This window comes from Protopterus annectens, chromosome 1.part1, assembly GCF_019279795.1.
Source record: "Protopterus annectens isolate FY-2018-M chromosome 1.part1, PAN1.0, whole genome shotgun sequence".
In the NCBI taxonomy this organism is placed as follows: Eukaryota; Metazoa; Chordata; order Ceratodontiformes; family Protopteridae; genus Protopterus; species Protopterus annectens.
Window position 1 is genome coordinate 476,619,304 of NC_056726.1, and position 26,302 is coordinate 476,645,605.

The following is a 26,302-nucleotide window of genomic DNA, read 5'->3' on the forward strand; positions in this document are numbered from 1 at the left end:
GATATTTTGGTATGTTTCTATTAGTTTGTTATATAAAAAAATAAATAAAATAATAAACATTTGCAAGAAGACTGAAAGAAGAATAAGAAGTCTCTCCCAAGGGAGAGTTAGACATACAAGCAAGGAAAGAAGATGAAGCAGAGCCAAAATAGACAGTGTTCAAAGGAGATGGCAGCAGAGTGTATGGGATATTTCAGGTGACTCAGATGTGAACTGCTGGACAAGTGAGGGACTAAATAAGTTGAACAGAAGCATTAATTATGGATAGCACAGTCAAAGAGGTGGAAGATAGGAGTACAGAAGGAACAAAAGTGACTACAGAAAGAGAGAAGCAGTAAATAAGTGGAAGGAATGGATACTGAAAGGCAGCTGACAGTGAATAGTGCAGAAAGGCTGTATAAAATGAAACAGATCCTTAGCTTGTGTAATGCACCCCCCCAAAAATGTAGCATCAACATTTCCCAAACAATGAGATGAAGTGAATCAGATCCCAGGGCAATGATGGGTAATATAGTCATGGGGGCATAGGAACAAGCCTCCAATGCCAGCAATGTATTTTCATAACTACTTATTGATCCATAATAAACTGTGTTACACATACGATTAATGTCTAAGTCTTGGGAAAATAAATAATTGCTGATGTAACAAAGGGGGAGCATGAAAACAAATGTATGGGAGACCAAGGGAAAAGTAAAATAAAAAACAACACACAGACAACTATGAAATAAAGGAGCAGAGGTGTGTATAAGTAGCATAGTAAGGAGCCGTGAAACTTAAAAAACTGGACTATCACACAGATGGATCTGGCACACTAAACTGATGAGCAACAGGTGGGAATAAGGAGAAAAGCACAGGAGCAGTGACTGACCCTTGAGGAGCACCCATACTGGCAGTTAGGAGGTGGGGGTGTGAGGTTTTGGTTGGGGAGGATAAAGTAGATCCTGAGCTATGAACCGACATCCTCTGAAATCCAACACTTCCTAAATTTTGCTAGAAGGATCTTATAGACAACGCATTTAAATGCTCTTTTTAGATCAATGAGCATTGTCCATATTACTTTGCCCTTATCACAATTAGAAAGAATGCTATTACTAAGTGAGAACATGGCTGTGGCTGCACTGTATTTAGGTCTAATCCATGTTATCATTCAGAATGTCACACTGAATAAGGAATTGTAAGGTTTGGTTGAAGATTATTTTTTTCAAGTATTTTAGCCATGGGATTAACGTTGAGAATAGGACAATAATCTGCAGTAAAATTAGTGGATAGTGTTTTTGTCTGGGGGGTTATGGAGTTTTGAGAATGATGCAGTAGTCAGTGATAAATTATAGATATGTGTTAGAGGTCCTGATAGGGAAGTGCAACCCATTTAAAGGATGGGGGGGGGCGAATTAAGTAGAATTTGGTATTAGTACTGGCACATAATTTACTAAAATGGGCCCTTACTTCTTTCCCGGTAATATTCTTAGAGCACCTTACTTGCCATCTTCAAGAGAAATCTTGATGAGTGGATGGAAAATAGAAAATTCACCTCGGGGGTCACTCCAGTTACTCTGCTTGACAGAGGCGCTAGGAACTAAGGTCAGGTGGCACGATGCCAGGGACAGCCGTCAACAGCTTTACCAGCTCGTTGACATGAAAACTAATGGTCAGCAGTAAATGAGCAAAGTACTGGCTTGTTCCATGTACAAAGAAATGCAACTGTTTGGTACCTCATACTAACCTAAGGAAGAAGCTATTTCAGTACATGAGTCAGGTAGACAAGACTATTTATTTTTTAAATAAGGGCATCAGAGATGTGATAGCATCAGGAGAGGTGTGCTGCATCTAACAACAGCGGTATTTGGAGATTTGATCACGGAGGTAGAAATAGGGGTTATTTAATTCCAAGAATGCAATGGATAAGAAAACATAGGGTGGCATACAGTTTCTGCAATACACAGAGTACTTAGGGACATGTCAACATGGTGTAGTAAACTTGTAAAACAACATCAGATAATGAATTGTAATGAATGAACTGCATGGGATAGTAGAAGGAGTTATAGCTGGATGCAATAAACTGAACATTGGGAGCATGACATTAGGAGGAATGGGGGGGTCCTCTACTTATCGAGATGTGCATCTATCATCATGCATAAAGAAGATATTTGCAATACCACCAGTGCTAATGTTAATTTATTCCTTTACTGTTACCAAGCTTAGTCCTTGAAAGGTCTAGGCCATGTAACACAAATATGCATTGTGCAATACAGGATTCTTCATGACTCCCAGGATGCACATCTCATAATTGCTGATGTTTGAAGCAGCCTAGCACTAAGTGGTCAAATTGCAGCTGTTTTTGTTTTCCTTGGAATTTTCTTTTTACTGTCGGCTTTATTTATACTTGGATCAGTTGCACTGTTGCGTTGAGTGCATCATCATTGTTGATGTAGCTGAACAGTGATTTGTGTGCCCAAGGGAAGTTTTCCTCGGCCATCACTGTAAAACATCTTTCTTCCTATCTGTTATGGGTGACTGCCACCAGCTAGCCCTGATCTTTAATGGTTTGCACTGACTTGCACAGATCTGCTTGGAGCTGCATAGACTTGCTGCCTGCACATTGATATTTCCTATGAACTCAGATTGACTGCATAAATTCCTTCCATCCTTTGTACCCATGCCTTCTTCCCCAAGGATCCTAAAGATAATAACACTAATCAGCATGAAGAGGCAGCTGTCCACCTTCCATTCTAGTGCCAGCACTCTATTACTAGGTATCCTAAGGCAGTATAATAAGTAACACATACTCACTGAAAATGAGCTTTTTCTTAACCAAATCGATTAAATCTGCAGTAACTGTAAACATACAGCTGATTTAGAGGCAGCTCTCTTAAAAACCCATGCAGGCAGTGAGCATTACACTGTTTCACCCCCCCCCCCCCAATTCATACAAATGCAACATCCTCATAATATTAGTGCAATGCAGTCATGGGCTTATTCCATTAAGAAGTTACTACCTAACACTCTGTGAACTTATAAGCATAGGCATCAGTGAAATCCCCCAAAATATATCTACTACATGCTCCCCTTCATCAAAATATCACCAACAGCAAAACACCTATGACCCTAACATAAATAATTCAGTTTCTGGAAGCATCCTATAGTTGGAAACACCTTTAATAGGCACACTGATTCCACATTTATCAGGCTGAGCAAGGAAAGGATTACAGTTAACTGTCTCTCATGGATCAGAATTGCTGATATCCCAAGAGCTCCTAAAACCCTCTTCTGTAGTAAGTATAATTGTATAACTATGACATGATCATAGTCAATGCTGGAGTGAATGATCTGGCATGAAATCCCATGGAAGACATGCAGAAAGACTTGCTGCAACTTGCTATGCAAGCACCTGCAAAGGATAAGACTCTTGTCTTAACTAGTATCCTACCCTCACCAAAAAGGATGCCCTAATTCCAAGATAAGATACTTTGTTTCAGCACCAGGCTAAGTAGCTGGTGCCATTCCGAGGGGTGCAGCATGTGTCTCCTGTGGATGGGATGGTTGCAAATCCCACTTGTTTTGAGAAGAATGATCAACACCTCTCTTTAAGGGCTTCCACATACTGGCCAAAGTATTTGTTACCACCACTGTGCCTGTTTTTGTCTAGACATCCCAACCTAACTAACAAATCAAATCAAATCATAAATTAGAATACATCAAGGTATCCATTCTCAATGCCAGGATACTAAACAACAAACTGTCCGATGTGGAGGCACTTGTGCATCCAGAATGAGTCCATGTCTGTTTAATGGCTAAGACATGGTTAAATGCAATGAAAGCATCCCCTCTGTGCCTATCACACCTTTAAGTTCACTGAAAATGGTGATGAAGTCTCAAACTTCATCAGAGATTTCATCCCTACCAAAGTGATACTCAGTGGCCCTTCAAGTGAGCCTATTGAACTTTAGCTTAGCCTTGGTATGTTGGACCTTCACCTTACAGCTTGTTGCAGGTCCCCTTCCATGGCCCTGCATAACCATGGTTAGCTTGTACCATTCATAGAAAACATCCTTATTAAAGATGGATTTCTGTTCCACAGTGACTTCAACTACCCCTCCATAGATTGGATTACCTTTACTTCTAATGCATTTCTTAGATGAGGGGACAAGAATTCCTTGGATCAGATTGTACATAACCCCAGCAGGTCTGGGAATATCCTGTTCCTAGTTCTCTCAAACTCATTTTTGACCTGCTCCCTGCCCATGGTTTGTTCTTCATTTCTGAAGTCCATTCACCGAAAGGTTATCTTTACTCTTAGAACATCCTCTCCCATGTTTTCCAATAACATCCACTTTAGAGACTTAAAAAAAACTAACCTTTTACAAATGCACTACAAAATCACAAAATGTTACCATGTAGATCCCAAAATGGAACTGGGATATGCAGCGACCTATGCTGGGGATCTTTATGATCATTTAGATAAATGCAGTGCTAGGGCTGTCCCCATCAGAACCAAATACAGTGGCAAAATTAATAACAAACTTATATGGTGGTTAGCACATATAAACCTATTTTACAGGAAAAAGAAGAAACTGCTTAGATTACCTTGTAAGGTCAGACCCTCTCATCATAATGAGAATATAAAATACCTCACCAAAAAACTGGAGTTTACTATTAAGAACACCAATGATTCCTATAAGTATGTTTGCTTTTGATGCTAAGGATAATTATAACTCCTTCTTGAGCTATGTTAGATAACTATTGAGTACATCACATCACTGCTCAGAGCTTATCTATAATGGCATCTCCTACGGAAACCCTAAAGACAATGTCAATATATTGGCCAATGGGTTTGCTGCAAATGTCTGCCCTGAAATTAACACCCCCTCCTTAAAAATACAGGAGTGACTACCCTCACTGTCTCATAGGTTTACTTCCCTAAAGTGCTCACCATGATCAAAATTGCTTCTTCAATGGGTTCTGACAACATTCCAGGTTGCCTTATTAACAGTGTTTAATAGTTCTTTGCTGATCCCCTCTTTAAGATGTTCACCTTAGTAATGCCACAGGTATGTTCCAGATTAATGGTACACTGCAGTGATGATAACCCTTCATAAGGGTGGCCATGTCACTGACCTAAACAACTAGACCCATCACATCAACCTTACTATTCTTGTCTGCAAAACCATGGAATGCTTCATCACTGACATGATAAACAAGAACATTAAGAATTTAATCAGGCTTGACCCACAACAATTAAGATTGGTAAGAGCAACTTATGCCTACTCAATCTTGTGAACTTATTTGAAAAGGTCACCTAAGCCATGGGCAATGGTCACACAGCTTCCACTGCCTATCTAGATCTGGTAAAAGTACTTGTTACCTTGCAACATGATGGGATTGTAAACAAGCTGTAACTATAGATCGATATGTGGTAAGTGGGATTGTAAACAGGCTCAAAGAATAAAATGCATGTTGTCAGGGGCAGTGATGCCTTCTCAGTTAAAGAAAAGGTATCCAGTGGCATTCTTACGGATTCATATTGTGCCCCCTTATGTTTGGCACCTGTTTCTCTGACCTTGGCAATGACTACAATAATCGCTAGCTGACTAAGTCAGCTGATGATTGCAAGTTGGGTGAAGCTGTCAAATATAGAAATGATAAAAAATCCCTTCAAGTGGAATTATGTGTTACCACATGGTACACTGAGAAAGGGCTCAAACTAGATATGAAATACTAAAAAATACAGTATCATCTTCTTCAATAAACAAAAAAATTGCTATTGCCCGCTGCATCGGTAACAGCCTCTGAGTCTGTCATTAGACACCTGGGTACCTAAGTAGATGGTTCCTCTCCTTTGATCTCTATGTAGTGACCATAGTCAGAAAATTTTTCTGTACATCACAATTACCAAAGCCATCTCTTCCAAAACCAAGGAAGTTATAGTTCCTCTGTACTCTGCCCTGGTTTGGCCCATTATAGAATATAATGCACCATTTGGTATGCATCTTATGCAGATCAGAAAGCAATAAAGACTGCAGAGGTTCCCAACAAGGAGAATCTTGTGCCTCAAAAATCTTCATTGTCTGTAATGGCTGGCATCACTCTCTCTGTATTCTGTGTCATATGGACTCATGAGGAGAGACCTGTGCCTTGCTTTTCATGTCCTCAGGGTTCCTATTATCCAAGACCTCTTTTTCTCGATGAGTCAAATAGTTCAGCCAACTTGAACAAGAGAGTTGAATCTATATCAGGGAATAAATAAAACTAAGTGGAGACAGAGGTTCATCATCTAGCACTTCCCCCTGCTCGGAAATGGACCCCACTTACGTATTAAACAGTGTGATTCCCTATCTGCCTTCAGACACAGCTTAGACAAATACAGGGTCAACCTAAAATATACTCCAGGACTTACAGGCCTTGTCTTCTTTGAAAATATTAGTAGAGCCTGAGAGTGGTTATTGACAAGGCACGCATGGCCTCTTGTCTAATTACCTTGTATTTCCTATGATTCCTATAATCACTATAAAACATGTTTGAATTGTGTTAAAACTGGGACTATTTTCCTTTTTTTATTTATGGGACTAACAGAAAATGTCCTTTATGCAGTTGTTGTCACTTCACCCGTATGTACAAAAAGAGTCTGCACTGGTATTTTTCATTCTATTGAATAAACGTTCTTTATTTTATGGACTGGTGGTCTCTGCTGGATTATTTTTATACCAATCTATATGATATTACTATTGCAACAACACATCACCTGTCTGATAATGGTCTAAACATAGCTCACACTCCCTATTAGTGTGTGAACAATCCAGTGCTTGGCAAATTCTGATTCACAATTATATGAAGACCCAAAATTGAAGGATCAAAAAGTGACATCACTACGAATGCTTTGCCACCACAAACCAGTTATCCCTGTGCTAACTTTTCTGACAATTTCTGCTTAAAACCCAAAAAGCCAGAAAGATCATGAGGCTCTGCGTTAATGGTCTGTATTCATACTGAAAATCAAGATCAAGTAAGCTTTTTTCCTTCTGCTCCATGGAGGTTTCTGTCCTGTCTGAGCTCACCTTTGGTTACCTGCATTACACTCACTCCAGTCAAACTCCCCACCTGGCACTGTCCTCAGAGCAGGTCGTGCCCAGGCATATGTGTATACATACACACACACACACACACACACACACACACACACACACACACACACACACACACACACATCTTTGTATCTATCTATATATATATAGACTTGTATTAACACTAGCGTTGGTCTACATCTGTTTAGTTAGCAAAATTTGGTGGAGTAAACAGATAGTTGACAGGTTTGTGAGACTGCACAGTTCTCAGGGTCTGGGACTATGCTATTTCCCAATATTATGGAATCTTGGAATTAGCATATATAATTAGCAGGGGGTTGCAGGCTGTGGGGGGCGGGAGGGGTATCTCCCTGCAAAAGGCAATGTTTTTTGTTCTTTTCCTTTAGATTAATTTTGCATGTGCGAAGGTTATTGCTTGGTGCATGCACAGTATAGTGTTGATGTTCACATTGTTGTTGTTTTGATGGCTGCTGACATTTGGATGTTTTGACTATATTCATTACACCCACAAATATATAAATGGGTAAGGGTCTTGTTGTAAGTCTGAGGATGGTAAGAATGATCCTTGGAAATGAGAACTATAAAAATGTAAGTGCAGTTATGGGGAAATGTGTACTATGGATCTACAAAAATGTAATTATATTTATGGGGAAATATATCCAAAATATAAAACTGCTGCATCTTGTGGAATTTCCTATTGTCCCAGGAACATCAATCTCAGAGTTAATATACATTTGTGGTGTGGGTTTGAGGGGTTTGAGCTCCACCTAGCAGGGTTCAGGGGGAACTGCTACCCTACAAAAAGTGCTTTCACTGTAGAACAGTGACATTCGCAGATTATGGTTTCTTCTTCTTAATTGTTTAGTTTCAGAATTTGTGCTATCATATCTCAATGTTCCATTGGGGCACTATGAAAAACTATCACAGCAATGTTGAAACCAACAATTCTGAAGAAAAAAATAACAAAATACATAACACCAAGGGATGGCAATCATAAAAAATACTGAATCCCGAAACTCTTTTTTGCTCCAGAGCCAGGAACAAGTCTGACACAGGTCTTGCAGGAGGGCAAGTTTGGAAGTTCTGTATTGTACATTTTCTTTATGATATTGCTGGATTCAGTGATACTGTCATTGAGTATGTTGTGTATACAGTATACCACAATACTTCATCAATAACAGGTAAAATATCATAGATGTTCATTTATGCACTTTTTTACATTTCCAAGCATGAAGAATGAATATGTGACTGAGCAGTAGGGAAATGCACCAACCCTGACACTTCTGCTTGGGAATTTCTGTTTCAAAATCAGAATTTTAATCACTTCTGTTTCTCAAACATATTCTGATAAACTTCCAGGTGATTCACACATTTAGAACCTTTTTTTATTCTCTGTAATGACCTTGATTATCAGGTGTATGTCAACCCCTTTTCTCAGTCTCTAAGTCCCTCCTCCTGACTAACTGGCTTACTAAAGGCTAGGATTTGGCCACCATTTTTGGGCTCAGATGCTGAGGATAATATCCATCAGCAGGAGATAGGACATCAAGTTGTCTTTGTATGATATCATTTGCAGTGTCAGAGGACATTTTCAATGTTCAATTATCCCCCCAGAGATTTGCTTTCCTTGCTTGGTAATGAGCAACTCATTTTGAATTATAACAAAACTAAAGGGATGTTTTTTGGTTCCTTAGCCAAGTAAATATCACTTCCTCATAGCATGTAATGTCTTTCTTTTCAAGATAATGCCACCATTTTCTTCCAAAAAATATATACATTTATTTTGATCCCTATCTTACTATGGTAACTCTGTTTAGTTACCTCAAGCTTAAAATGAGCTGTTCTCTCTTTGCCTCACACATCAGCAACTGAAGCACATACTAACATTGATTACAGCGTTTACAAGCTGAGTAGAATATGGCTCATCCTCTTGTCCAATGCCTATAAGAAAAAAAAAACATGCACTATCTCTAAATCCTGTCTTCCCCTTCCCATCAGTCTATAGATTTATGCTGCTGTCTTCCAAGTGTGTTCATCACTCTACAGCACTAACTGTCCCCTTATAAAGCAGCAATTAGAACTTTTTAATCACTTTTATATTTAGAATTCTGAAATGTAGTCCCGTCCTCAAAATGGTGGAAGCTACATCTGTATCATAATCACTTAGCTCCCAGACTGGAGATGTTGAGGTTTTGTAGAGAATTTCCACATGAGATATTTATTTTCACCATATCATCTCCATTGCTGGTCCTAGGAGCTGGGATGTTCTTCCCAAATAGCATTAGGAACTGTGAGTAAATTAGTTTAGAAATTAACTAATTTCACAACAAAGAGAAAGAGACAGTTGAAAATGGCTGTCCCATCCTCCCACCACATATGATTCTTCTCCAGTCTACTTCTGCCTTTCATGGCTCTGTGTTGTTATAAATCAAGCCTGTGACCAGATGAATACATTCACTGCTTCTGAGCTCCTACAATTCAAATGTGGTTGTTCATTTTTTATTTCAGTTGTAAATATTTTATAAAGCTGTTGTACTTAAACCCATTCCTGCTGTATTTAGTGTATTCTGTAAAGTTCAAACATGCATTCTATACTCCTTGTCCTGAAACAATTGCTGAAAATGGGTCCTTATGGACAAGTACATTATTTCTTTTAGCAAACATTGAATGAATAAGTAAATAAATGAATACATACATATATGCATACATACATGTGCAGTCCAGCCACTGTTATAAAAGGTATCAAAATGAATGTAAAAGTGAAAACAATGTGTATATATATATATATATATATATATATATATATATATATATATATAATTTTCTTGTAAGCTATGCTGCAACTAATTTAAAAAACAGAAGGTTTTACTGGACAGCTAGAACATTTTCATGGTTGCTAAGCTGCATTTACTCAAAATAAAGAATAAAATATTAATTTTATACACAAAGGAAAATGTTGGATACATTTTTTTCAATCACAAAAAGAAACTGTGTCCTTCAGAACAAAACTGCTTACTGTTTGGCACTATTTGGCTATAATTCATTTTGAATTCTTTCCTTTTGGTCACTGCACCTATGGTCAACATAGAAATCAATCAGATACCTTTATTTCAGCTGATAATAAGAAGTTATACAAGGTGCTTAAGATTTTGAATTATGGCTTTGTATGTGTCAGTGTTACAGATTACTGTTGGATAAATGAGGCAGTCTGAATGAAAGACTCACACAGCAATGAAGAGTATAATTTGGAAAAAAGTTCTATCTACACATTTTGCCTCTGTGCCCTAGTAACAGAATATATATTAGAAAAGAATGAGTCACAGACTGAAAAAAGTCAAGAACACAGTGGTAATGTGAAATGAAAAATATAATGTTCTAATGTACATTTTTACTAGCATAATGCTAATCATAAAGGGTTGCATGTTAAGCCTGTCAACTGCATTTATGCCACAATGGAGGTGACAGGGATAATCTTTTAAATGCTACTGTGTTAAAAACTCCCTGAAAATCTGTTTTAAATTTGCTCATTTCCAAAGTAGAACATTATGGAATTTTACAGGTGAGAAGAGCTGTAACTTAATAACCTCCCAATATGTGAGGGCTATCCACCACCCACACTCTACCTTTATAGAAGCACCCTCCAGAGACCCCATCATGTCCAGAGAAAGAAATCAAACTCAGTGTAACAGACTTGTGCAGTCATCTACCAGCTATTATTTTGTCCTTGTTTTATTTTTTCATTGCTCTCAAAATTGATTACATTATGTTCCTGAACATTACATAGTTTTCATTGCAGTCACTGTTGAACTACTGCATTTTCGGGCGTTCCTTCGGATCTCATTTGTACTGGCTTTGCCCCCAGTGCCTCATGTCTACACCAGGTCTACCAGCCATTCTTCTACCCCTGGACGTACTCCGGTGTGTTTGAGGATGGTGTTGGATCTTAAGGGCTTCCTGTTTGCTCTGCAGTCTGTGCTCTCATCCTGTGTTTTTTATATGCTCTACCTTTCTCTTTCCCGACCCCCACTTTAATTGGTTTCATCTGAGGCCAACTCCCCTGCTTGGGTCACTTTTTGCCTTAGGGAGCATCGCCAGTACCCTAACCCCAAGATGGGTATGCTAATCCTTCCCTGCCACTCCTTCAGTCACCTGAGTAGCTAACTGAACCTGAGTCAGCTAGGCCATAGTCAAGGCTTTGTCCTTCTATGCCACTGGGGCTGCCTTTTTGCATTATTGTATTGAATATTTGCACCATTGGTCAAATGTTATGAATAGATAAACCAATAATTAAATTGTTGTTTGATTATGATTTGGCAACATCGTATGAAGAATAGGTTATTCTAAAGCAGTTAATAGTCATTATTTTCTGCTGCAATTAAGTTAGCAGGCAGCATAGTGGGGGAGTGGTAAACACCATTGCTCCACAAATCCTTGCTCCTCACTTTAGTTTGTAGTTGCAGTGCCTTCTGTTTGTAGTTTTCATGTTCTTGACACATTTCCTGGGATTTCTCGGGTTGTCTAGTTTTCTCACACTGGCAGGATATTTTGTGATGGCATTATTTACCCTGTGTTTGCACATGAGACTAGTTACCTAACCTCATCATATGCATTTATTTGTTTATTTTCTATTTGTTAACTGGGTAGGTAGGAAGGTACAATGAACCTTTGCAGCCACAACAGAGGCACAATGGCAAATAACAACAAAGCAATAGTAGCCAATTATACAGAGTAAAAAAAATGCACCAGAATCATAAACAAATAAATGAAGCCACAAGAAATAAGTCAAATCGAATCAATGAAAAAGAATATTCAAGCTAAACATAGAAACTTTACAAGATGAAAGTAGCAGTGTGGATGAGTTCTATATACATTATGTACAATGTGAATACACCATAATCCATGGTGGTGCAGCGGTAGCGTTGTTGCCTCACAGCAATAGGTTCTTCCGTTCGATTCTCGGCTGGAGTGCGGGGAGTGCCTTCTGTGTGGAGTCTGCATGTCCTCCCCGCAGTTGGGTGGGCGTTCGAAAGGCATGCATAAATGGGCGTGCCTTCGTTGAAGGTTGAACGTCGAGCTGGCACTTCGGCGTTCAAAAAAATCTACTGCCAATCATTAGCGGATCGGAGTTCTGCTGTAACGACCCCTAACCGGGAAAAAGCCAAAAGACAAACAACAACAATGTAAATACACCCTGCTTGAGAAACAGTGCAGTTGAAAGGTTGGTTGTTTTCAGAAAGGTTACCTTAAGTGAGTATTGAACTTACCATTGTCCTTAAAACTTTTGTATCCAACCTCTTTATGAAGGCATTCAGAGAGAACCCGCTTGAAACCTTGAAGAGATGCTTTAGCTTTAGCCAGAAAAGGTAGTTTATTAAATAGTACTGAGCCTAATCTAAAAAAAAATTCTATTTTTAAATTTGTTGTAATTAGGATAATGAGATCAGATTCAGACTTGCTGAATCTAGACTGTTTGGTATCACTCGAGCATTAAAACCAGCTCTTCACTGAAGTACTGAAAGATCTGAGGCATCCATTGCTTCAAACTAACTATTAAGTACCTGTTTTTGCTCTTATATTGAACTTTAATTTGTATTTGCATTCTACTGTCTGTTTGAATTGTCTGAACTGTTTTTTTGCCACATTTTACTGTATACTGTACTAGTTCAGCTGTAGCATAGCCCAGTTCCAGGTTTGCTATTTCTGGGTCTGTTTTGTAACTTCTGAGCATCAAATTGAGCTATCCTTGATGGTAAAGGCCCTTCTGCACCCTTGTGGGAGGAGAGTGCTGTGTGGGTCCCATCTAATCAAGGGTGATTGGACTAGAGCTCAGATAGAGCATCCTTATTGGCTAGTTTGAGAGAAAAGGATTATTTCTTGTTTTATTTGTTTGTGTGGATTGCACGCCTTTGCACTACCACATAGCAGTGGTCACTGTAGGTGGCTATAGATGTAAACACTTTGCTTGTTAAATTTTCCCTTAGCACTTTGCTTGTCATTTTCCAGAGGTTTGTTGTGGACCTACTCTACTGTCAGGTGGAACACTAAGCCTAGCCTCAGAGCTACCAACGCACTTCTCACACATTACCCATTCCTAAGTGTGACCTCTTTTCCCAAACACATAAATTTACCTAACACTATGGTTGGACAATTTCCCAGAGTTTCTCCAGCCAGCTTGGTTGACAAGGGCATCCTGAGGCAGTGTAGCAACTGCCTTATGTTCACCAACAACCCTCTACTCCTAGTCCACACAAACTCAACATGTGAGAGATGCAACTATATTAAGAATCTTGAATCCATGCTTTCTCACACACCAGTCAGTACACATGATAATGAATGGGTTGTCAGCATGTACACATCACCTCCGAATCCACTCAGACACATATCACACATGCCTACCTATGTGGAGGTCCTCATCAGAAACATACCTAAACACCAGAGACCTCCCAAACACAAGGATGCAACACATAATACTTCCTCTACAGAACACAATATACATAATAGCTCACGTATCACTGTATCACCTGTCAAGCTCTTAAGGTAGAACACAAAACCAAACATATTATTCTCAGGTGATTTCATCGTAAGACACACAGATGTCCCTCTCACCAGGCTGGACAAAGAAAAGGTCATGGTCAGCTGTCTGTCAGGTGCCAGGATCCACCATATCACACATGCACTCAAGTCTGGTACTGTTATGACTCTGTTGTAGTCCATGTTGGTGTGAATGACTTGAGATGTACCTCTCTGGACTATATGAAGAGAGACATGACTGAGATCTTGGATTATGTGTCTCAGGCAGGTATGTCCCTAGCCTTAAGAAGCATTTTACCTTTGCCTAGGATGATGCCTCACTACAAACAGAAAATGATTGACTTCAATAATTGGCTTAGTTTCTGTTGTCATTCTAAGGGGATCCAGTATGTGTCAGTCTGAGATGACATGATGCGCAGACCACAATGCTTTACCAGAGATGGTCTTCATCTGTCACCCCTGAGATTTCAGCTACTGGGTAAGGCTCTTGCCACCCCCATAGTACCTTTTTTAGGCAGTGAATCATGGACAAAATTACTGATGTAAAAATTCTATCTAAAAACAATCTTAAGGTTCTAGTGCCAAATGGTAGGAGTCTTAACATGAAACTGCACTCGGTGGAAACAGTCCTCACCTTGGAAGACGCAAACATTGGTGCAGTCACAGAGACCTGGTTCAAGGCTTTGGACAGCACCCCAGCCATACTGGGTTACATCTCCTTCCACACATTTAGACCACAAACTGAAGGCATGAAAACTAAAAAAGGCAGTGTATCAATATTCATTAAAGATAAATACACTTCCAGATTGGTTAAACTGTATGGTTCCCTAGAGATACTTCAGGTGACATTAACTGTTGGTAGGGCACCTGTTCAAGTCATTGCCAGCTACAGGACTCCTTCCATGTATCAGGACACCCACTCTGCTTATTTAGATCTACTTGAGTCTATCAAGATACATCCGAACACCATGGTTTTGGGTGAATTTAACTACTCATCCATTGACTGGGTAAATGACATGTGCTGGAACTCACTTGTCTAAAGGTTCCTTGACTTTGTTTACTCAAATACCCTGGACCAGCTAGTTGACACCCCCACAAGGTGTGCCAACATCCTGGATCTGGTGCTTACCAATATGAAGGATCACTGTAGCACCCTCACTGTGAGGTCGTCCCTGTTGGGATCTGACCACAAATCAGTCTCATTCAAAGTAACTGTTTCACCTGACCCCTCCCCCCAGCAGCAATTAAACTAAAACCCTTCTCCAAAGCAGATTATAACCTCTTATGGGATGATATAAATAGCTTCACTGCATTCCCCCCAAGATGGAATTGGCAACTATGCTGAGTTCTACACCAATGCTTTATATAGCCACCTGTATAACTGCATTGACTCAACCGCACCTGATAGAACCAAAACAAACTCCTCAAGGAAGAGCTGCCTAGTGAAAAACTGCCATTAACAGGCTTTACAGAAAGATGAAGAAATTGCTATCTAAGATTAAGAGTGAGTGAGCCCTAAACTGGAAACACTCCCTCCTCAGCTTAATCAAGTGAACAAGACTTATTGTGAAGTTCTCCAAAGCAAACTATGAATCCAAATTAGCTTCCTCAACTAAAGACAACCAGAAGGCATTCTTTAGTTACATACACTCAATGATTGGTCTAATGAGGGAAGAGTAGAGAGAGTTGATGACCTCTTTCTTCCTGGATGCAAAACCCTTGGTAATGAGATGTGCCACAGTGGCAATGTGGTGGTCGAAGGAGAGGTTGCTGTCAACCTGTCAACCTGCATTCCCAGATCTTCTATAACACCTTCAGTGTCCAGTGGGCTCCCATCGATGTGGTAATTAGTGGGAACTGAGTTTTTACCAAAGGGGATGATGACACATTTTTTGGCGTTACGCTTAAGGCCATGGTTTTGACACCAGTCATAGGTTCATAGGTTGGTACTAGGCTATCAGCCCTAGGGCCTATACAAGCCTAGCCATAACAATTCCCTGGCTATTTCTTCCCACACTATTTACTTCCCTGGACCCCTGTCTAGCAGGGCAACTGACGTGATCCCCGGGGTGAATTTCCTTTCTCCCATCCAATCGTCAAGGTTCCTTTTGAAGAGGACCAAAGAGGCACTCTGCTTGACATGTATGGGCAATCTATTCCAGAGTCTGGGGAGTCTCTGGGTCAGGAACCTATCCCTCCAGCATGTTTTGTTTATTGTGATGACAAGGTTTAGATCCTTGGAGCGTGTGGCTCTGAGGGTTGGGATTTCTTTAAGTGTAGCATGTCCAACAGCTCTGGGTTTGACATGGCCTTGTATGTTAAGCAAAGATCGCCTCTGAGTAGACGATATGTGACAGAGTATAGCTGGAGTTTTTTAAGGCGGTCAGCGTAGGGCATCTGCTTTAGGCCTGTGATTCTTTTAGTGAGGTATTTCTGTGGCCTTTCCAGTTGTTGCAGATGTCTTGAGAGGTACATACCAAACGGGGCATTGTATTCTATAATGGGTCTAATGAGGGATGAGTACAGTGGGACAATGACCTCCTTTTTTCTGGATGAAAAGCCCTTAGTGATGAGGTGTGCCACATAGAAGGATTTCCTGACTGTTGTGGTGATGTGGTTATTGAAGGTGAGACCACTGTCCACCTGTGTCCCTAAGTCTTTTATCAAACTTTCGGTGTTTAGTGTACTGCCACCTATATGGTAATTCATGGATTCATGTTTTTTCCCAAAGGGGATAACTATACATTTCTTGGCATTGAGCTTGAGCCCATGGCTCTGGCACCAAGCATCTGTTTCTGTAAGGCCCTTTTGTAGAGTATCCACATCATTTGGGGATTCAATAATGGCTCCCAGTTTGCAGTCATCTGCAGACTTTGTTATCCAAAGTCCCTTAGTGTTGGCTTGTACTTCAGAGAAGTAGATGCCAAACAAGTGCGGTCCCAGGACTGAACCCTGAGGTACTCCACTTGTCACTTGTCTGGAGCTGGATTTGGAGTCGGCTACTTTTAGAGTGTGGGTTCTATCAGTAAGCCAGTTAGCAAACCATTGGGTAATGTAGGGATTAATGCCCAGCTTAGTAAGTTTATCTATGATTCCAGAGTGGGGGATGATGTCAAAGGCCTTGGCAAGGTCTAGATAGGCTGTGTGGACCACCTTACCCTTGTCCATGGCTCTGGAGACTGATTTGATAAAGTCAATCAAGTTCAGGAGACAAGATTGGCCCTTCATGAACCCAAACTGGCTGGGGTCCAGTGTTTGAAGGTTGCCAATGTCTTTGTTTATAAGTTCCATGATAATATGCTCCATGGCCTTGCAGATAAGGCTTGTCAGACTGATGGGACGGTAGTTTCCGGGATTCAAGGTGGATCCCCCCTTGTGAAGTGGGATAACTGCAGCTGTGCGCCACTCAGTGGGCATGAAACCTGAGGTGAGGCTATGATTAAACATGACATTTAGGTGAGGTGCCAGTTCATATTGTAGTTCATGTAGTATACAGCCCGGGATGTCATCTGGTCCCATGGATGCTGTATTCTTAGCTTTGGAGAGTGCGTTTTTTACCTGTGTGGCCGTTATTACCAGAATTTGGCGATCTTCCGGTATTGAGATGGGCCATTTAGGGGGTGAGAGGGGGGTGAAGTTGGCACTGAATCGATCTGCCAGGATATTGGCAATATCCTTGGGATCAGTATATTTAATGCCATTCTGTTTTAGCTCAGAGCAGATCTGAGCATTGCCATTTATATTCTTGACATGGTCTCAATGAGGCCTTTCTGTAGGATTTCTGCATCACCTGGGGAGTTAATAATGGCTCCCAGCTTGCAATTGTCTGCGAACTTGGTCAGCCAGAGTCCCTTTGTGTTGGCCTGGACTTCTAAGAAGTAGATGCCAAACAGGAGAGGACCCGAGTGAGAAATGGTATCAAAGGCTCTGGCCAGATCGAGGTAGGCTGTATGCAGTGTTGGCTGGTGACTTCTAATCAAAGTGGGGCTGCAGGAGACAGGTGAATGGGTGGGGTCAATGGGGAGGAGTGTGGCCAACTAGAAAGGGGAGGAGCTATGCTCAAAACCACAAAAACTGTAACTTTAATTAAATACGCTGCCCTGGGTGCCAAACCGTCATTATGAGAGTCCAATCAAGACAAAATGAAGTGTAGAAGAAAAAAAAAATTTCAATGCATTGGCTGCATGACAGCTTACTTAATATCTAGATGGAAACAAAAAGGTTGTGAGGCATGCACAAATAAATTACTTTTTAAATACATTGCTGGAATGCCAGTCAAAATCAAGCATAAGAAAAACAAGCAGCACTCAACTCAAACCACTTCTCCTTGCACTGCAGTTCTAATTATAATTTATATTTAGCTTTATTAAAGTACCAAGTAACATGCTGAAAGTAGCAATCTCTGTGATACCCCCAGTTGTAAAAATGTTTCTTATCCAAAAAAAGACCTGATGCCGGACAACTATCTACTTGTTTCATGGGGAAAACATGATCAAAGTAAAAAATGAAAAGCAAACAAGAAACAAGCTCAAGATACATTGCTTAAAGGATTACTGCACAGGTTATGGACCACACATGATAGATTGGCATTCTGTTTGATTTACAGGTAAAGCCTTCAAAGATGACTGCAAGTCTCCAACAAATGTAATGAGCTTCTTAAAATAATGTAATCCTGTCCTGTATTACAAATACTGTCCTATGCATTTCCATACCCAAGGCTTATACATTATCTAGTTATGTAAGTATTCTCTGCATGACAACAACAGAAAAGCTTTCAGTGTTGGCAATTCTTTAACAGTAGGTTTATTAAAGCTTACTTGCATCTTACAATCTCAGACAAGCTTACCTGATGGTCATTAAAGCATTGCTACTTAAACACAGAGCAACAAGCACTTTCTGAGTAATAATAAGCATAAATCAACAGTATAAAAATATGACAGAAACCAGAACATTGTGCAAAATCAAGGACAGAATAAAAGTAGCACTTGTGTCTACCATTTTACACTGAGCTAATCGAAGGAAGGACACTGAGCAAACTTGGAACTATAATATATAACATTAAGTATCCTATTTTTTGCTTATTTTGTTCTTTATTTCTTTCTTTGTTATTTATAGCACTTTGTGGACTGTGTATTTTTCTAGTTTCATTGTGTGTGAGGTATTAACTGGAAATTGTCCACTTTTATTAAGCATCTGTTGGGTTGTTTGTTTCTGATAACTTGTTGCAGTTAAACTCTTTTTTCTAGAGGCTCCTTTAGCTGTTTAAAACTTTCATTTAAAGGCTCACTGCTGCTTTTCAGCTGTGAGAAACATTTCTGCAGTTTGTTTCTAAGTAGTGGGGATATTTGTAGCATTTCCATATTCAGGCTTGTATTTGGGCCTAGTGTTTGTGGAGGCTGTGTGTCTGAGCACATATTCAGGGACATCTTGGTTTAGCCAAAGCCATCAGGCATTTCAGTGAGAGAGAATTGTTTGAGGGGCCTTGGCTGACTGAGGTCACATGGACTACAGCTTAGACTAAGCACCTCATTGGTTCTTTTGAGATTTTTTTCTTAAAAGCTGTCTCAGGTTTCAACTTTCTGTTACCTAAGAAATTAAGTTGTGAGTGTTTCTGCTATTTCACACTGAGATAATTGAAGGAGGGACACTGAGCAAACTCAAAACTATAATATATAACATTAAGTATTCTGTTTTTGCTTATTTTGTTCTTTATTTCTTTGTTATTTATAGCACTTTGTGTACTGTGTATTTTTCTAGCTAGTTTCATTGTGTGTGACATATTAACTGGAAATTGTCCACTTTTATTAAGCATCTGTTGGGTTGTTTGTTTCTGATAACTTGTTGCAGTTAAACTCTTTTTTCTAGAGGCTCCTTTAGCTGTTTAAAACTTTCATTTCAAGGCACACTGCTGCTTTTCAGCTGTGAGAAACATTTCTGCAGTTTGTTTCCCACGCTCCTTCCCTGTTGGTATAGTGTTTTTATAGTTGGTGGCTTTGCAGTTGCCTGCCCCTAGTGTAAATTTGATCTGGGTCCCTCCTCCCAGTCTAGTGTCATTACCTCATTCTACCCAGTACAGGGAGAACATTTGAGAAGGCCAATCAGCTTAGTTTCTGCTACTCCTTTCTCTCTTTCCACTAAAAAAAATACTTTTTCTAAGCTTGTTTCCTGCCTTTCCTGTGGGTAGTCTAACCTGGATATAGATTTGCTGTGTCCAGGACTATTTGTAGGCTTCTAGGCCTCCAAGCCTTTCTGTGTTGGTGGAAAGCCTTCTAGCTTAATTTTGTTTCTTAGCACTAGCCAGTTTTTTGTTTCAGCACTTGTTCAGAACTTATTGTAAGCAATAAATAAGCTACAAATTGCTACAGCACTCAACTTTCCTCACTGTCTAGAGGAAAACAGTTTCTAGTACTTAACAAATAAGCACCTATCCAGGCATGTCTAAGGGTCAGCCCCTGGTGTTTTCTCATGTCTACCTGATGAATCTGGGCATCTTGGGGCAATGCAGTAATTACCTCATGTACACAGACAACCCACTCCTCCTACCACCCAGCACTACAACCTGTGAGAGATGCACTTATATAGCCAAACTGGAAGCAAAGCTCTCTTCACCCAAGACTGGACTAGACAGTCAAGAGGAGAAAGTAAACACTTGCACCACACCACACTCAGCACATAGTCCCTCAAAACCTACACCACCAAAAGACACACATAGAAACACAAAACACACACCTACATTCGTGGAGGCTCTCAGTAAAAACCTGCCCAGGCAACAGGGACCTCCAAAGCAGAAACACAAGCAACCTCCTCCCCCCAATACAACCCAAATGACACATAGCCCATAAACTCAGTGTGCCACTCAACCACAGCCCATAAGGCATAACAACGTACCCAACACTCTAGTCATAGGTGACTCTATAGTCAGGCACACTGATGTTCCACTCACCAGGCTAAACAAGGAGAAAGTTACTGTCAGCTGCCTGTCGGGTGCCAGGATCCGCCACATAATGCATGCACTCAGGTCACTCCACAACAAGTACAAATATGACTCTGTGATTGTCAACATTGGTGTGAATGACCTGAGACGTACCTCCTTGGACTACATGAAAAGGGACATGGAGGAGCTGTCCGATCCTGTAGCCCAGGCAGGTATGACCCTAGCCCTGAGTAGCATCCTGCCATCATCCAGAATGATACCACAGTACAAGGACAAAATGATTGACTTCAACAATTGGCTAAGCTTCTGGTGTCATTCTAAGGGGATCCAGTATCTGTCTGCCTGGGATGACATGATTGACAAGCCACGATGCTTTGCCAGAGATGGCCTGTACCTGTCGCCCCTGGGATTCCTGATACTGACTAAGGCTCTAGCCACCCCTACAGTGCCTTTTTCAGGCAAGGCTCAAATGACAAATTCACCACCCTAACAGGTACAGGCAAGAAGAATCTGAGGGTATTGCTACTCAATGCTAGAAGTCTAAACCTCAAAATGCACTCTCTCGAGGCACTCCTTAAAATGGAGAACATCGACATCTGTGCAGTGACAGAGACCTGGTTCAAGGCTCCAGAGAGTACCCCTGCATTACCAGGCTATAATTCATACCACACCTTTCTGCCACCTAACCTGGACTGAAACACTAAAGGTGGAGGCATGTCCATATTCATTAAGGATATCCACACCTCCAGGCTAGTTGCTCAGCATAATGCATCCAAGTGCAACTAACTCTGGGCAAGACCACAATCCATATTGTAGCTTGCTACAGATCTCCCACCATGTCCCAGGATTCCCACTCCTCATTTCTTAATACACTGGAAAATATTAGGGTACAACCTAACACCATAATAATGGGCAATTTCAACTACCCTACCATTAACTGGGAAAACTACTCATGTACCAACTCTTGTGCTCAACGTTTTCTGGACTTCATAAATTCCAATGCCATGGATCAACTTATCCACACCCCCACCAGGGGCAGCAATACCTAGACCTGGTTATTACCAACATGGGCAACTGGTGCTCCACACCAGAGGTCAATTCCTCATTGGTCAGATCCGACCATAAGCTAATCACCCTAGACATCCACATCCCTCCCCCTCCCCACTTTAGGGAAACCACAGTAAAACATTTCTCCAAAGCCAACTTCACGCTTCTTAAGACAGGAGTGGCAAACTTCACGACACCCATGCTGATGGACAATAGAGGTATGACTGTTGAATCCTACACAAATGCACTTTATAAGTACTTACATAAGTGCATGGATCGTGCAATCCCTAACAGAACCAATATGCTATCCTCCAAAAAAAGGAAGCCAATCTGGAGGTCCCCTGGCATAAACAAACTCTACAACAGAATAAAGAAACTGTTGCAAAAAAGAGTAAAATCCAATGATGGGAGAAACTCCCTGGTCAGCTTCAGTAAGAAGCTGAGATCCCTCATAAAATCCTTTATGAAAACAAAATCGCCACTGGCTCTAAAGACAACCACAAAGCATTCTATAGCTATGTCAAGAATTTCAATTGCAACACTCAGATCTGCAATGAGTTACAGCACAATGGCACTAAATATACAGAACCAACGGATATTGCCAACATCCTGACAGATAGGTTCAGTGCTAACTTTACCCCTCTGTCATCTCCTAAAGGGCCCATCTCTATACCAGAAGAATGCAAAGGTCCTGTAATCATGGCTGCACAGGTAAAAGCACACTATCCAAAGCCAAGAACACAGCATCCATGGGACCTGACAACATCCCAGGCTGTGTTCTACATGAACTACAGAACGAACTGGCACCCCACCTAAGTACCATGTTCAATCATAGCCTCACCTCAGGCTATGTGCCCACTGAATGGTGCATAGTGACAGTTATCCCACTCCACAAAGGGGAAGTCACCACAGACCCTGGAAACTACCGGCCCATTAGCCTAACGAGCCTGGTCTGCAAGGCTATGGAGCGTATCATCATGGAACTTATAAACAATGACATTGGTAATCTCCAAACTCAGGACCCTACCCAGTTCAGGTTTGTAAAAGGCAGATCATGTCTCCTAAACCTGATATACTTCTTTGAAACAGTCACAAAAGCCATAGATGAGGGTAAGGTGGCTCACACAGCCTATCTAGATCTCGCCAAGGCTTTTGACACCATCCCCCACTCTGGAATTATAGATAAACTCACTAAACTAGGTATAAATCCCTATGTCACAAGATGGGTTGCAAACTGGCTCACTGACAGAACCCACACTGTGAAAGTAGCAGACTCCAAATCCAGCTTCAGACCAGTGACAAGTGGAGTACCACAGGGTTCAGTCCTGGGTCCTCTCCTGTTTGGTATCTACTTCTCTGAAGTACAGGCCAACACAGAAGGTCTTTATTAATGAAGTTCGCAGATGACTGCAAACTAGGAGCCATAATCAAAACTCTAAAAGATGTGGACATCCTACAAAAGGGCCTTGCTGAGACAGATGCCTGGTGTCAAAGCCATGGCCTCAAGCTCAATGCCAAAAAGTGCATTGTCATTCCTTTTGGTAAAAACTCAGTACCCATGAACTACCACATAGGTGGTAGTCTACTTAACACCGAAAGTGTGATAAGAGACCTTGGGACACAGGTGGACAGTAGTGTCTCCTTTGATAATCACATTGCCACAGTAGTCAGGAAATCCTTCTATGTGGCACACCTCATCACAAAAGGCTTCTCATCCAGGAAAAAAGAGGTCATTGTTCCCCTCTACTCGTCACTCATTAGACCCATTATAGAGTACAATGCTCCTTTTGGTATGTACCTCACAAGACATCTATAACAACTGGAAAGACCACAGAAATACCTCACAAAGAGGATTACTGGCCTCAAAGAGATGCCCTATGCAGACCGTCTCAAAAAACTGCAACTTTACTCCGTTGCATATCGCCTACTCAGAGGCGATCTCTGCCTAACACACAAAGCTATGTCAAACCCAGAGCTTTTAAACATTCTCCACTTAAAGAAATCCCAGTCCCTATGAGCTACACGATCTAGGGACCTAAACCTCATCACCACAATAAACAGAACATGCTGGAGGGATAGATTCCTGTCCCAGAGACTTCCCATACTCTGGAATAAACTACCTATCTATATCAAACAGAGCTCCTCATTAGCACTCTTCAAGAAAAATCTTGATGATTGGATGGAAGATAGGAAATTCACCCCGGGGATCACTTCTGTGGCTCTGCTCGACAGTGGCACAGGAAAATAATTTTCTTGGGTGGCGAAAGCCAGGGTACCTTTGGCTAGGCTTATATAGGCCCTAGGGCCAATAGCCTAGTACCTACCTATGAACCTATGAACCTATGGATGGGGGGATACTCTGCACATTTACACTGCATAACTGCTCCTTGCCTTGCTTGGACACATCCAGAGTCACTACATGGGGGAGTGGGGTGCAACAAGTATGTCACAATTTGAAATGTCTCTGGCTGACTGTGATGGCCCTGACACATTTGTCATACCTCTTAACCTCAGAACAAGAAATATGGACAGAGCCATACATAGAAGTGGGACAAAGGCCCAAAAATGAGGACAATTTTTAAATATTGCTCTTATAAACTTAGAAAGATAATAGAATAGTAGGTCTTGTATTAGTATGAATTTTCTGAAAGGTACGAAATCTGAAACTCAAATGTCTGTCATTATTTTCTAACTTCAGTCTTTAATGATTTGCCACTAATTTGCCAAAAAAAAAAACAATTTTATGAAAAATGGACCAAAAATGTGATGCAAAAATATAAAATAGCCACACAATACAGCTGGAAACCTGACAAAGAAGGGACACTTTTTTAATATTAGTACTGCTAACTTGAGCAGCTGACAAAATAAAAGAATATACATGCATTTATGAAATAAAAGTAATCTATATCTCTGATTATTACAGTTATTTCTTAATTGTAAGCCCTCCACGTTTTCTTCCAAAATTGCCATTTTGAGGTGGGATTATTAGGGGAAGAGCAACATTTTGAGCCAAAGTCGGGGACAGTTGAGAGGTTTGGCTATGCCTAATTCTATAAAGCAATTTATTTGCACGTACCTCTCAACCTGTTAATGCAGGAAATCTGGACAAGGCTAAATATACTGGGGGAATATATAAACAGTACTATAAATTATTGTATAAACTGAGACAATTGATAGAATAACAGGTCTTGCTTTAGCATGCATTTTTCTGAAGGTTATGAAGTCTGAAACTCAGTGTCTGTCATTATTTAGTGACTTAATTCCTAAATTATTTGCCAGGAAACCACACATTTTATGAGGAACAAACCAAAAATAAGAAGCAAAAATCTATTCATTCTGTGAAAATCTGGGCAGTTGAGAGGTATAGTTCAGCCAGGGCTGTCTTTGAGTTTGACGCCCTTACCCCCACAAAATCATGGCTGAATGGAGCCTCCCCCCTGCAGCCATTCCAATGAACCATTACTTGTCTATTTCACCCCATTTGCCATAAACACTAATGTGCATACTGCTTTACTTCTACGATGATTTGGACTTCATTTGAAAGTTTTATTTTGCATTTTACAGCACAAACACTAAGACATCTGCTTAATAAAGCAATGCAATCTCACAATGAAAACAGACTTAGCATTAAAACTTCTCTGCCCTTGAAACTCACATTCATTGAAACAGCATTGAAACCCACATTCAAAGAAAATACATTTTGCCAGTGGCAGATAAAGATTAACTTTGGGCTGTTTTCAAATCATAGGCTCCTTGGACACGAAACATACACGTGGTCTTTGATACACCTTCCTGATTGTATTAAATTATATTCCTTGTACAATATAGTATAGTTGTTAGAGGGTGTTTGAAATTTGTTTTGAACATTTTTCCAGTAAACAATGAAATAAAATGCATGCACCAATAATGACAAAATTGCCCAATTCAGAACATTTTTCCAGTAAACAATGAAACAAAATGCATGCACCAATAATGACAAAACTGCCCAATTCAGAACATTTCTATCATAAAAGTCTACTCAAACGTCTACAGTCCACCAGTATCAGTAAATATGCACAATCTCTGAAGAAGTAAAAATGATGTAAATAATTCCACATTAAAGAAATCTGTAACTAATGAAGAGGTTGCTGCTAGCAAACAACTTTATATTTCATTGTTTCATCTACAAATAAAGTGCCTGTTCCCCTTGAGGAATAAATTGCCTAAGTTGCATTAAAAAAACAATAAGCTAGTAATATTGCAATAGGGAATGGATGGCAAACTGATAACAGGTTCATAGTTACTAGGTATCTTCACCAAAAAGGACTGCAGCATCCACCTCCTTTACAGTACAGTACAGTTTCAGCAATGCATCTACCTACTGTGGGAGTAGAACCCACAGCCTTCTGCATCAAAAGCAAGTACTGTGCTATTAACAACACAAGCAGACTTGGCATAAGCAGCACCAAACTTTTGTTCCCCTCCAGCTCTCAGCTTCTTGTAAAATCTACTTGACACTTAGCTGCATCTCTGAACTTTGCAACACAAGAAATCTGGAAAAATCCAAAATTTAGGGGGGGGCAAAAGACCAAAAAAATAGGGACACATTTTAAACATTGCTTGAATAATGTTGTAAAGTTGTTAGAATAAAATGCGGTGTTGCCACCATACATTTCACTGCCAAGTATTGAACCCAGGACCCTGTGGAAAAAAGTCAGAGCAATTATGCCAA